Genomic DNA, 15,231 nt, shown 5'->3' with positions numbered 1-15,231 from the left:
TTGTATGTATAGTTGGGGTTATTTTTTCCAATGTGCATTACTTTACATTTATCCACATTAAATTTCATTTGCCATTTTGTTGCCCAATCACTTAGTTTTGTGAGATCTTTTTGAAGTTCTTCACAGTCTCCTTTGGTCTTAACGATCTTGAGCAGTTTAGTATCGTCTGCAAACTTTGCCACCTGACTGTTTCCCCCTTTCTCCAGATCATTTATGAATAGGTTGAATAGGATTGGTCCTACGACTGACCCTGGGGGAACACCCCTAGTTACCCCCTCTCCATTCTGAAAATTTACTATTTATTCCTACCCTTTGTTCCCTGTCTTTTAACCAGTTCTCAATCCATGAAAGGATCTTCCCTCTTATCCCATGACAATTTAATTTACGTAAGAGCCTGTGGTGAGGGACCTTGTCAAAGGCTTTCTGGAAATCTAAGTACACTGTGTCCACTGGATCCCCCTTGTCCACATGTTTGTTGACCCCAGCAAAGAACTCTAATAGATTAGTAAGACCTGATCTCCCTTTACAGAAACCATGTTGACTTTTGCACAACAATTTATGTTCTTCTATGTGTCTGACAATTTTATTCTTTACTAACATTTCAACTAATTTGCCCGGTACAGATGTTAGACTTACTGGTCTGTAATTGCCAGGATCACCTCTAGAGCCCTTCTTAAATACTAGCGTTACATTAGTTATCTTCCAGTCATTGGGTACAGTAGCTGATTTAAAGGACAGGTTACAAACCATATTTAATAGTTCCGCAATCTCACATTTGAGTTCTTTCAGAACTCTTGGGTGAATGCCATTTGGTCCTGGTGACTTGTTCCTGTTCAGTTTCTCAATTAATTCCAAAACCTCCTCTAGTGACACTTCAATCTGTGACAATTCCTCAGATCTGTCACCTACAAAATAAATAATGTACATTTAATTCTTTACCTTATTATTCAGAGTCTAACCTGACCTACTGGGCTTCATAGAATCATGGAAATGTCAGGCTGGAAGGGACCTGGAAGAGTTAACAAGTCCAGCTGCCTGAGCTGAGGCAGGACCAAGTTAACCTAGACCATCCCTGGGGAGGTGTTTGTCCAGCCTGTTCTTAAAAACCTCCAATAATGGGGATTCCACAACCCCCCTTGTAAGCCTATTCCAGAGCTTAATTACTCTTATAGTTGGAAAGTTTTTCCTCATATCTAACAAATCGTTCTTGTTGCATATTAAGCCCACTACTTCTTGTCTTACCTTTGGTGCACATGGAGAACAATTTGTCACTGTCCTCTTTCTAACAGCCCTTAACGTACGTGCCGGCTGTTCTCAGGTCCCCCTCAGTCTTCTTTTCTGAAGACTAAACATGCAGAGGGTTTTTTTAAGCCTTTCCTCATATATCAGATTTTCTAAACCTTGATCATTTTGGTTGCTCTCCTCTGGACTCTCTCCAGTTTATCCACATCCTTCCCAAAGTGTGAGACCTAGAACCAGACACAGTGCTCCAGCTGAGGCCTCACCAGTGCTGAGTAGAGCAGGACAATCACCTCCCCTGTCTAACATACCACACTGCTGTTAATACCTCCCTAGAATAATATTAGCCTTTTCTGAAGCTGCATCAGAGGGTTCACTAATATTCAGTTTGTGATCCACCATAATATCATATGATCCTTTCCGGCAGTACCCACCACCTAGCCAGTTATTCCCCATTCTGCAGCTGTGCACCATAAGCTCAACTTAGGGTTTGATCCAGCACCCATTAAGGTCAATGGAAAGACTCTTATTGACTTCAGTGGTGCAGGATCAATCCTTTTCGCCCCAGTCCTGAAAAGACTCATGAATGTGCTTAACTTTAATCAGAACACTTAAAGGGCTTAAACTTAACGGGGGCTATTCTCAATGCATAAAATTAAGCACGTGCATAGGTCTTTGCAGGACTGGGGCCTTGCACTGCAAACTCTACGGCGACTATAAGCTCTTTTGGACAGAGACGGACTTCGTTATGAGCATGTGCAGCACCTAGGCCCATGGAGACCTGACCCATGAAGTGAGACTTGTAGGTGCTACCACAATACAAGTATCCAATAGGAACAATGTAGAGGATTGAGACTGTGGAATATGAAAGCAACTTTTTATTGTAAGAAGTTGTTCCCGCCCCATAAAAGGGAGTCAGCTACTAGCCAGTTAGTTGTCGTGACCCAGAACTGTTGTAAACAAAGGTAGTCACTTGTACCATAACCTGTTTTCATGTAAAAGAACCACACAAAACATTAGCAAGTCTTCTAGTTCACTATGAATCGAACATGCAGAACTGGAAAATGTCAACAGGTAACAAAAGGCCAAGCGGTTTCTTGCTTTAGGTATTGAAATGCTGACCAAACCCCAGTAGAGCAAAGCATGTGGGCAGGTACTTTACTTCAGTGGGACTTACACTTATATACTTACCAGCTTTCCTGCCCCTAGACCCATGTTCCGTTTCTTCTGGACATGATGCCACTCTTGGGTTGGCATAGTCCAGGGAGCACGGATAGCGTCATTGGAGTGTAATACAGCTCCCTTGAAATCAGTGACGTACCCTCACCATTGTCCAATGCTTGAAGAAAGTCGTTCTGTAAGGAGGCAGAATGGGCAAGTCAACAGGGCGCAGGACCGAGAGCCAGGAGATTGGAGCGCTATTAGCGGCTCTTCCAATGACCGGCTAGTGACACTGAGCAAATCACTTCCAAACTTTCTGGGCCGCAGCTCCTCCCGAGTGTAGAACGCAGAAAAGGGGGGTGTTCGAATTTACAGGAGGGGGTGTCAGGGCCTGTGAGGGGTGAGACTGTGAGGGTGAAGGCGGGCTGTATGGCATCATAGTAAAAACTGAAAAATGTGTCATGACCATTTTATTAGATTTAACTCATGTTTTTAAAATCATCACACAAATTAAAGTTGGCTACTCAAGCCTTCTATGAAGCACGACGTCTACATCCTTCTTGGTTTCTTGTTATAATTTTGCACAACTCTGTTAATGAACTTCTTGAATGCAATGCGTACATCTTTGGTGGGTCCAGTACTTCCATTCCTTCAACTGATATGCTCATTAGTTCATTCACATGATCAGGCAGAAGGCGACTTCTTTCAGAACACAAAATTTGATTCAATGATGAAAAAGAACGCTCAACGGTAGCTGTTGTGACTGGGAGTAGCGAGAGATGAATTCCTATTTCTTTCATCCCAGGAAACAGAACACAAAGATCGGGTCGAGCCACTAGTGAGGATAAAAAAAGTTGAAGTCAAATCTTCATTCATTCGTCGTGTGATATTCCACGCTGTGTTCAAATTCTCTATTCTGTCCTGAGCACACGGCAGCCCCATTGCTGGGAGTGCCTCACTCCACTGAAGTGTTGGTGTTTTATAGGACAGGCATCTGTAAAAGCTACGTAGAGGTTGAGTAGAATCTAGAAGTCACTGTTGTAGATTAAGAATCAAGTCTGTGTACTTTTTCAGTTGTCTTAAACACTTCTTGTCTTCTTCACTTAAGGATTCAATATAAATGCCTTCATTAGTCAGCTTCTGGACTGAAGTCTTTGCTTCTTCCAGTACTTTTTCAATGGATAGCTCTCTGATTGATCCAAATGTAGCCTCTCTTTCTGGACAAAGATCTACTACTGTTGTAGCAGATGCCTGGATGGCATTGTTTCATGACCCAAGTGGTTTCAACAGTAGACTTACGAGAGAGAGAATGGCGATAGTCTTCTCTGAACGTAGTAGCAAAAGTAATCCACCAGCCTTACTACTTAGATCCATCCCATCTTGGTAGATACTTTCCAAAGCCAGTAATAATGGCTGGAGTAATTTTAAGACAACAGCCAAGGATCGCTCATGAGAAAGCCAGCGGGTTTTCCCAGGTTGGACCAATTTGAACTTCAGTCCCAGTGTATCTTCTATATTTTCCAAGATATTCAGTCTTTTTGGACTCTTGCTGAAAAAAGAATAGAAGGAAGACATTCCATTTATAGCTTTTTTAATGGCTTTTGAAGAGTCTGCAGCTCATGCTAGTTGGAGTAAATGGCCTCTGCAGTGTGTATAGGAGAGATTAGGGTTACACTTTTCTCTGAGCAAAGCTTGTGCTCCACCAGGTCTTCCAGAGAAGTTTGCAGCTCCATCAAATGCATAAGCAGCCATCTGTTTGGGGTCCAATTGACAAGCATTTAACTCTTCTAAGGTGTGGGTTGTCACAGATGCAGCCGATGTGTCTTCTATAACTTGAACATCTAGAAATGAATCTACTGGCCTACCCCTGACATCAAGATAACGTACACAATGACTTAATACTTGATGCCCATTTGCATCAGTGCATTCATCAGCCATGTGGTGAGAAAGTTCTTCATTTTTTCAACTGTTGAGTCTTTCACTGTTGCACTGCATGCTTCTAGCCAGTCAGTTGAGTTTCTTGCAGAAAGATAGTGAGCATTTGCTGGTCTTGTTCAGAACCAGCGTTCAACTTCAGAATGAACAAGTGACACTGCACTTAACATTGGCCTCCAGTTTGCAGTCTGTGGTATCTCTTGCTTAAATAGAAAGTAGGATGCCACAGCCATGTTTGTTTGCATGAATTGTGTTGTGTCTCTAGCATTCTTAACAGCCTCATTAAGTACTTCAACAACAACTGCCTGGAAAGTGATTCAAGATCCTCGGAGGAAAGGCGCTATCGAAGTTCCAAGTATTGCTATAAATCATTGTTATTAACTACTTCTAAATCAAGACTGGAGGTATCTCTGAAAGATCTGCTCTAGTTCAAACGGGAATTAATTCAGGGAAGTCCTATGACCGGTGTTATATGGGAGGTCAAATGAGATGATCCCCAGTGGTCTTGGACTCTAGGAAATCAAAATGTAGATTTAAATGTGTTCATTTAAACAGTCTCCACTGCAGTGAATGGGTTCAAACACAAAAAGAAGCAGAGTGGCCTAGTGCACATGACTGGAACTTAGGAGACAAAGGATCCATCTGCCACTGACCTGCTTTGGGGTCATGGTCAAGTCACACCTCTCCGCTGTCCTCCACACACCCCACTGTTTGCCTGTCTTGTCTCTTTAGCTTGTAAGCTCATCAGGGCAAGGGGACAGGCTCTGACTGTGTTGGGGGGCTGCCATCTTGGTTTGGCTCTCCAGGTGCTCCATACTCTAATTAATCGCTAAGAGCTGCTGTATAGGAGGCGGCTGTAGTTGGGCGCCATCTACTGGCACTTTATGAACTATTTCCTTTTATACATAGAGCTCTGTGGTAACAGCAATAAGTGGACCATGCTCATGCCCATTGACACCAAAGAGTTTTCACCTGGATTTTAATGGGAGTAGGAGCAGACCTTTTATCCACATTGTTTTGTCTTTTCTTGGCTGTCAACAAAAGGCAGCTGAGTTCTTCTTGTTTACCAGTGTCTAAGCACCTTCTGATCCATCTGGTATGTTCCTAGCCCTGCTGTGTTGATACATGGATGCTGCTAAGCCAAGTCAGGTGCAAAGTAATTACTGTGTAGATGCTAGGTGAGTAACAAAATGTATTGTCAGGAACATAGCAATCCTGGCTCAAATTCTGTGTAACGAGCTGCTGACAGCCCGCAAGCAGAGCTAGGCATGTGGACTAGATAAAGCCAGCACAGCCAGAATGAATGACGTGCATATGGGGCCACATTTTCCTAAGTCATCTTACATATTGCAAACTGTGCTTGCTCCCTTTGCAGAACGTGTGAAAAAGGTGCTTCCCAGTAAATGGTCAGGTACTTGCAGATGGCAGCGTTTTTGCTCAGTTACAGGGAGGGATTCAGTGAAAAAAATTTCCCAGACAAAAAACACTTTCAGTTAGTCGGACACAAAGATCACAGACCGATGGGAAAGTCAGATCAGCCAGCCCAACTCCCCGTCAATACAGCACTGTCCCTGCAGGACACGGGCCAATGTTTGGGTTCAGTCTATTTTAAAAGTCCCAAGTGATGGAGTGAGAGTGCTGTCTTCCTCCCATCTGGGTCAACCACACTCTCTAGGTTTGGTGTTGCTGGAGTCTCCATCGAAACATCCTCTTAAACCTGTCTTTCCTGTGGTGTAACATTGTCCTCTTCCCACAACTCGGGCTCGGGATTCTCCTGCTGTAGAACCCTAAGTGGTGTGTTGTCCATAATGTCCTTGGAGGTTTCTTGAAAACTTTCCTGAGCTCCTACGATTTCACCTCACTATCTGTCCATTGGCACTTGAGATGATCTTAATTGGTTTCCTGGTTGCACCAGTGTAGCTGTGTGCCAGAACTTACCCTGTTGGTTAATGGTTGTAGCTGCACTTTGTCACCCAGCTCCAGATCTGGCAGATCTCTCACAGATCTGTTGTAGTAAAATACTTGTCATTTTGGTTGGTTTCTCCATAGTTCGCCAAGTGAAGCACCTTATTATTCAGGCTCTGACAATCTTCCGCTTGTCATCAAGAGTGTCCACATCCTCTGGGCCGGACTAGAATTTAGGCCTTATGAGGGAATATTCCTGTGATCTAATAGTGCTACGTATGGGTCAGCCTCTGCAGTTTTCCCTTTTTTCAACATCCCAGTCCTTGCGGAACTTCCAGAACTCTCCTGAAAATAAACAGTGGTCTGTTATCGGACCACGCACTGCAAAAAATGTGCTTTATCTTCCGTATGACCATTCTCAATGCTGTGTCTGGTCAACAGTCTATGGCCCAGAAATTGGAAAAATAGTCTACCATGATCATGTATCCTTTGTCTCCAAAGGTAAAGAAATCCATTCCCACCTTTGCCCATGGGCTTTCTGGAACTTCATGTTGTCACAGGGTCTTTCGGTTGACCGTCTTCCCAGGATCTGTATACATCACACACTTCCATAAAAGTCCATAATTGCTCATTCATTCCTGGCCACTATATAGTCTCTCTGGCTTGCCTTAAGCAACCTTCCATTCCCAGATATGACGAATGAACTTTGTGCATATTCTCATTCCTAAGAGCTGCAGGAATAACTCTTCTCTCTCTCCAAAATAGAATACCATTCTACACACACAAATCATCTCTTATCTGAAAGAACGTTGTTCTCTTTTTAGATCTTTTCTCACTGGCCAGCCTTGTAGGATCATTAGTTTTGTCATGCTCTGTACCTTTCAGCATCTCTCGCCTTCTGAGACAGATATGTACTGTACCATATTTATTGTCTCCACCTCAGCCTCTATGGATCCCTCCTTGCTGGATTCTGTCAGGTACGCACAGCTCAAGGTGTGCATCAACACCAACTCTCCGCCTGGGCAATCCTTGATCTGTATGTTGACTGTATCTCTGCAGTCTTATCTTCTGTAAGCACTTTGGTGCACTGAGTAATGGCTTTCTCCAGACGCTTTTGAGAGGTTTATGGTCAGATGGTCTGTCCATGGTGCAACTCTAAGTGCATTAATGAAATTTTTTCATTCCAAAGAGTATCGCTAGCAACTCTTTTTCAATTTGAGCATAGTCCTCTTCTGTCACGGACAATGCTCTGCTTGCAAACACAACAGGTTGTCCCCCTTGCAGCATAGTAGCTGTCAAGCTGTCTGGACTGGCTCACAACCAGGAGTTCCAGCCTCAGGGCAGACTGTTAGGAAGCATGGCAGAAACCCCAAACTGGTTCTGAGATCTACACTTAGATTTCACCAGCCAAGTGTCAAGTCTGAGCTCCTCAGACACTACAACAGCTTGAACATGGCGTCGCAGACAATCCCCTTGAGTTCTGCTGTCTCTTACCCCCAGACAAGTTTGCCTTTGTGATAGATGGTCCCTTACACCAAAAATCACAGCCATATTCAAGTTACTCCCAGTCCCAAAGGGCGAGTCACTTACCCCAGGTCAGTTGTACCTCAGATTTCTCACCAAAGACAAACGCTTGTAGCCAATCCTGTAATAAACTAACTAAAGATTTATTAATTAAGGAAAAGAAAAGAGCTGTTTACAAGGTTAAAGCAGGTAAAAATACACACAAATGAGTTATAGTCTTAAGTTCCAAAAGACGATAGAAGCTGTTGTAAGACCCAAGCTCTGTGTCCTTTAGGGCTAACCCAAACTGAACAGCCAGGGATCCCTTGCTTATGCCTAGAAGTCTTGCTTTCTCCCTGAAGTCCAGGCAGCACAGGGATAACAATTGCTCCTTGACAGGGATTTTACTCCCTTCCCCTAGAGCTCAAACTGATGGGATGAGTGTTCTTCATGGGAGTGTGGGGGAAGCGATCAACAAGGTCTTTTGTCCACTGATGTTCCACAAAGGCCTATGGGTCTTCTTTTGTTGGGCAAGAGAGGACAGCTTTTGTGGTAAACTAGCATTTCACACTTGGTAAAGCTTCTCACCTGACCGGGGTGGGGTTGTGTGAGGGGGGGGGGGGATGTTACAATTTCAGAGCAAACATTTTTATGGTTAGGGACCAAACACTTAAATATTACCTTATAACATGGGATACAGATATTGTAAGTGTGATTACTGAATGCAGCAACTCTCAAGTATTTCATAAAGTCTAAACACTAAACACATTTTTTATAATCTAATGCCTATTTTAACAATGCTAACCCACAGGCGAGTCAGACTAGTTTCTAGCTATGCATTTGTCAGTGTTCAACAGAGTCCGAGAGGCCTTGGCATGAGCTAGCTAGCACCTAGTCTGCCACCATCAGAGTAGCCCTTAGATCTGACTTGGATGCATCACATTGCAGCATTGTAATATTTCACAATGGGAGCCTCCCCAATCATCTCTTTTCCTTTTTGGGAAAAGCTTGCTCACGTTGGTCCATCCACTCCCATAAGGTGTCGTGATGTGTCAGCTGTTTCAGGATTTCACAGCTCTCAGACGGGTGTAAAACTGCTAAATAATTGATCATTCCCAGGAATCTACAGACTCCTTTAATATTGTGGGGTCTTGGCATTTTTCTAATTGCCCTCACTGTCTCTGGGTCTACTTTCAGGCCTTTGGAGATCAACAAATGTCCAAAGTATGGCACCTCTGTTACTTGTCTAAGTTCAATTTACTATTCTCTGTGGATTTCTGTAAAAACTCTCTTTGTGCTTGTTCTAGATCACCATTCTTTCCCTCTAGCAGCACATTGTCCAGATTCCTGTCAAGCCCTCCAATGCTTGGGACAATCTGCTCTGGAATACCTCCAGTATCGTATGATTCCCATTGGCATCCTTAATCCAAATAAAGTTGCAAAGGTTGTCAAGTAACAATTTTTCATCCAGTTCGATGAGCCAGAATCTATTATTTACATCACCTATTGAAAATAATCTGGGTTTAGGCAGATCTGGTCATTTGTCCTCAATTGTAGGCAGAGGGAAATGGTTCCATTTCAAAACATTATTTAAAGGCTTTGGGTTTGTGCATATTCTTAGTTTTCCGGATGGCTTTCTTACCACCACAAGACTGCTTATCCAGTCTGCTCTACTCTACAGGCTGTAGAAATCAACAATTCTGTGGGCTCTGTGGTTTGTCTCGCAGGGGCTGTAATAATGCAATGGGTACTTTTCTTTTGGGGCATTTAACTGGCTTCACACTCTCTAAAGAGAGTGTCAATCTCTATTTTATAAACACCATCTAGTTGTCTGTCTCCTTGAAATATCATCTCCTGGTCCCTGGTAAATCATCCACGGTATCTTCAATCACTTCGCCGTTCCCTTTCGTTATGTTCTGGAACTGTACTTTTCTCAGGCTCATTGCTTGGACAGCCTTGCTGCTGACTCATCTATGACCACAAACTCCAGGCTCTATTTCTTTTTGTTCCTTTGATGTCTTAATTTAATTTTATATTTCCCAGTGGGCTTTAATGTGGTATGGTTGTACACTGTTAACAGCCAGTTAACCTCTTCCAGCTGTATGTCTGGGTTCACTAGACTGGTCGGCATAACGTTACCACTTGTGCCACAATCTAATTGAAATCATATCACTTTCTTCCCAAGTAACACGGCTGCATACATCTGTTTCTGGTGCTTACTAGGGTCTTCTTGCACTATGTTTACCAGCTGTTTGGTCACTCACATTATGGCCTCATACTCACTGCTGCTCTCTTCAGTTACTGTGCATACCTTGAATTTGGTTCTCTTCTCCTGGGACAAACTCTTGGCTGAAAATGATTAAATTTGTCACAGATATGGCACTTTCCCCAAAAAGCTGGACACTTTTCTTTCTGATCTATGTTTTCTTCCACAGTATTTGCATTTGTCTGTACTGTTGTCCTCTACTGATTATGTATCTGGTTTCCATTTCTCTTTCTTATGTATTGTATGGACAGGTTCTGCCAACTGCCCTACCAGGTTCTAATCCTCTCTTTGGACAGCCCTGTATAGTGCCAAGCTTTTCCCACAGTTAAGTCAGGTTCTCTCAGCAACCGCTCTTGTATTTGCATATCTCATGCCCCACACACTATCCAGGCTCTTATTAATGAATCTTTAACAGTTCCAAAATTGCAACTTTCTGCCAGCACTTTTCCACTAGCACTGTACTCAGCAATAGCCTCCCCAGCTGCTTGATCCCAGGAAAAGAAATTCTATCTTTCCACACTTTCATTCTTCCTGGGGTTACAGCAAGCATCAGAACAGCCCATTATTGCTTCCAAGGTGCATTGAGCTTGGGGAATTTCTGCACACAGAGTCTGACTTAGCTCTCTTCCCTTTTCTCCAGTCCGGTAACAAACCAAGTTTATTTTCATAGCATCCTCTTTATGGGCCATAGCAATGCCTACACAGAGGTTAAATTCCTCTTTCCAGCTCTTCCATACTTGAGCTAAATTCTTAGTTGGAGATTTAATGACCCCAGAGAATTCCGCCCCTCCATATCCTGTTATCAGCCTGGTCTTGTCAAACAAACTGCGCACTCAGACGTATTCTGCTCTCTGCAGTGCAGCTCTGAAAGGTCTTGGGCTCGATTATCACTGCCACCATGTTATATGCTTCATTGTTTCTGGATCATCAGCCTTATAAGAGCTCACTCTGGCACATGGTTAATTAACCCACTCCACCCGCATGGCTTCACAGACCCTTCCAAACAGTCCCCTCCAGGAAACAGTCTGCTGCCTGAATGCGTCTGCTAGCGCTTCCATATTCTTACATGCAGGAGGGCATGCAGCCCCCCCACATAGCAACAAGCACCACGGATGTACAGTGGCCAAAACACAAGTGCGAATTCCCTTACTTTCTCTAGGCAGCAAGGAGACAGTGACCCCAAATATTGGCTTTTGCTGCACAGTGCAAGAGCAAGGCCAGCACCACCCACTGATCTCAGACGAGGCTCCTGCCCTCGCTCATATCACTGGGATGGGGCGGGTTGATGAAGCTGGCTTAGGGTGTTCCCCCCTTGCCCCCACCCTGGGAGTGGTTCCCCTAGACCAGGAGTGGTTCAGGGTGCGTGTGTGGGGGGGTCCATCCATCCTGCAATGAGTCATCAGTGCTAAAGAAGCCCTGTGCCAAAAATGGACTTGTTCGAATGCACCCACCCGGAATTTGAATCTGGAGTGTGGTGCTGGGTGTTCGTGCTTACTCATGCCAGCAGGTAACTGCTCAGAGGAGTGTGTGTGCAGCCCCGCTTTGTCCGCCCTCTTTCACTGGGGCAGGTTTTTAGTCTATTTGATTATATTGTTCATTCCTTTTAGCAGCTGGTGTCTGTATTTCCCATTCAGGACTTAGCTTTACATTGGTTTCCTTTGGTGCCTAACTCCAGGTGGCACTGTTGTTCAGATCATGCTATTCCACAGGCTACACGGGGCTAACAATCAAGTTGTTTTGTTCGCTGGCCATTGCACCCGTTTCAGCATCACACTGCTGCTCCTGGGGGCTGGAAGGGTAGGCAAGAGAATATCGTTTTATTGTCCCCGGGCAACTTTCCTTATGGTGACAGGCAGGGACTTTTCTTCCCCATCAACCCTTCTGTTCACATGCTGAACTCGTAGATCTCATCACGTGCACTAGGGGGGCCAGGGGCTGGTGTTAGCACAGTGGCTGTGCTACCCGGGGGGGAGTACGGACCGGGGAGGACAGCTTGGTAAATGACTGTTGAGTGGATCACACTGGAAACTACTGACCTCGGCTAGTCACTTCCCTTCGGGTGGGGAAGCATTTGATTAGCACCTGTATTGTGCGTGCCAGTGAAGTGGGAACACGGTAACTCAAATGACTTCCTTCAGGCACATACCTGAGAGCTTCCTGGCTCACGGTTTGCTGTGCAAATAGCTCCACTCTACTGGCACCATTCCCGCGTCCTGTTTCAACGTGCACCGAGCTCACCGACTCTTCTGCTTTGGAGCTGGGCACAGTCTCCTCTTTGCTCAGGAACGCCAGGGGTTGGCCCCAGGACCTGACAGAGAGCACTGGAAGATTTTCCTGAAAATAACTCTGGTGAAGGGGGCAAAATGGTGTGGGGAAGGGGAAAGTCTCTGGCTGCAAGAAGAGAGACAGTAACAGAAGACGGTTGATTATTGTATTAAGTGGCGCTTGGGCTGGGATCCTAGGAGAGAGGAGAATCACTATTTGACATTTACCAGTTAATCAGGGATTGAGATGAGATTCTGCACCTTCTCTCTCTAGCATACATCTCTCTGGTTGGTGTAATGTTTGAGAAATCACATGGATTTTACAATGAATAACACTTCATCCTGATCCGTGAGTGGCAGCCGTCCAATGGCATGAGTGGCAGTGAGGTGGGCTGATAAACCTGCAGCTTAGCAGATAGAAATGAAGAGGGGCCAGCAGCACGGGCTCAATGGCTCTTCCCAGGCCATAGACAGAGATTTCTCCAGCCTCGCCACATCCCGTAAGTTTACCTGACTTTGCTCCTTGCAGAGGAAGTTAAGCCAACTGCCAGCTCCAGCCTACGGTCTAGATCTGTCTTAATTAGCATTTTTAATTACAAAACTACTGTGCTGACAAGATCGGCGTAGGGGCCTGTCAGCCTGCCGAACCTGTCAGTGCAGCCGCTTGAATTCAAGGCCTGCGTGTACTACAAACAAGAACCCCTCCTAACGATGGGTGGCGGGTTACACTCACCACTGCTTGTTCCTGGCGTTCTTTTTAGCTGTTTGCTTGGGTAGAGGAGGCTGTTGGGACAGATGGACAGTGAGGTGGGGGAGGGAGGGGGACAAAAAATAGGGGTAGGAGTGAGGAATCCGCACTGTGTGACACTAGGATGCAGCGGTGCTGACTGATATTAGGGTCCCCCGTCCCAGGTGCATCAGAACAGTCCTGACCCCAGCTAGCTAAGACAAGACAAGGCAAAAGCATGAAAGGGGACCCAGAGGCTCATGCTTCTGCCCAGGGGAAAGGGGAACATTGGGCCGGGGACGAGGAGGGGGAAGAGAAGAGGGCGACAACACTAGGACAACGTAAAGGAATGTAAAGGCCGGGGGCTCACTGAGCACGTGAAGGGGGAAGGGAGGGACAGGGGCTCTGGCAGAGGAGGATGAAGGGAGAATAATAACCAGGCTGCGAGAGGAGAGGGAACACAGGACCCGCCGGCTTCTGAGTCAGAGTTTAAGGGTGAAGGGTCATCTCGTCTGACCTCCTGCACCTTTCAGCATCATGGGATCTGCATTTTTGCCAAAAATTGGAGGAAGCCACGCTGGTGTTTTCTAAACTCCGTTACATCGGTTGTATTTAAAGCGGCCCTGCGTGCGTTACATCCTCCCACGTAGTATAGGGCGCTGACTCAGCCAGCTGGGCTCACTAAGAGGGTGCCTCTTTCCCCCTTTTAAGTTTTTTTTAAAAAAGCCCTTTGTATTTGGGATTCAAAAGCCCATGCAAAGCGTTTTGCAGATGTAGAAGAGAGCTAGAATTCTGCAGCTCCTGCCACGGGAGGAGACAGCTAATTGACACCAAACATCTCCATTTTTTTCCCCGGGAAGGTGGCCGGGGCTGCTGGTGTTTCTCTGGCAGCGTCCTCGTTGAAATGCACTCGCAGCTGGATTCACAGCTTCCTTTCAGCGCCCCTTTTCCCTCTGATTTTCTTCCAGTCCCTCGGTTGCTTGCTCATGGCTGCTACGCAGCTCCCTGTCCTCCAGCCAGGAGGGCAGCCTGCTCCAGCCACTAAGACACAGGTGTCCCAGAGCTGATTGAATCCCAGACACTCAAAAAATTCGAGCCCCGACTTGCTCTCCCAGCCCTAGGGTCCATGCCTGCCTCCATTTTCCTTAGCCTCCTGGGCCTGCCATACAATCAGTGCTTTCCTGTGCCAATAACCCCGTGCCAAACCAGACCCTTTCGTAAACCCTCCTGGTGCTTCTCTCTCAAACTCCTGTCAGTGCCCAGACCGGCTGCAGGCAAGTGAGGAGGAAACTCATCCCGCTAAAGCGGTCTCCAGGCCTGCTCTGGACAGAGTCCAGAAGACGACATTGCCAAACCCTTGACATCAGTGCCAGCTGGGCCAGCTGAGAGGCCTCGAGCAAGGGACACAAACTAGCGGTGCTGAGGACCAGACCCCGGGGAGATTCCTGGGACCTTGCTGCCGGAGGGAGTCTCTGTAATGAGACGGTTTTCCTCCCTGTGTGGCACGGCTGTTGGGGTGGGGAGGAATGTGACGGAGGCGGCAGGAGACCTGGGAGCCCCAGGTAGGAAGGCTGGCGCTCGCCGAGGGAAATGGCAGCCGAGTAGACAGGGTGGCTCACGGCTACGCGCAGGAAATGCTGCCCCTGTACTGCTCCTCTTGTGCTTTTAGGGCTCGTCTACACTAGACGAGCTACAGCGGCCCGGCCGCAGCTTCACCATTGGCTACAAGACACAAGGGGTTTCCGCGTCCGCCCCTGGAGAGGCGGCAGTGGGAGCTATAGCAGGGCTTCGGGCGGCGTAACGCTGTCTCTCAGGGCTGGCTGATGTAGCCAGGACAGCCCAGGCTTTGGGTGTAGACGTCTCAGGCAGCCGGGGGCTGGCAGCAGCACGCGGCCCCTGCCTCGTGAATTCCTGCATTCTTGTCTGTGGCACTTCTGCCCTGGGGCGTTCGACAGACGGGAACCGGGCCCCCAGGAGCTTCCCCTCCGAGTTAGTCTGGTAGCAAATACTGACCCTAGAGCCCCGTGGGCAGGAGAGGAACGAAGGCAGCACCGTAAAGAACGAGTCCAGAGGAGCTCCTTGCACAAGCCAGCCTGGTTTCCAGGCACTTCTGGCTCATTACGGCGTCCTTCTTAAGGGGCTTTTAAAATGTGAATTTAGTGTCCCACGGGTTTAACAGGGCCTGGGTTTTAAAACGCGCTGGAGACTAGTGGAAGGACTGCAAGGAAAGG

This window comes from Caretta caretta, chromosome 10, assembly GCF_965140235.1.
Source record: "Caretta caretta isolate rCarCar2 chromosome 10, rCarCar1.hap1, whole genome shotgun sequence".
Taxonomy (NCBI): Eukaryota; Metazoa; Chordata; order Testudines; family Cheloniidae; genus Caretta; species Caretta caretta.
The sequence above is the reverse complement of the archived record's forward strand: the minus strand, read 5'-3'. Positions refer to the sequence as shown.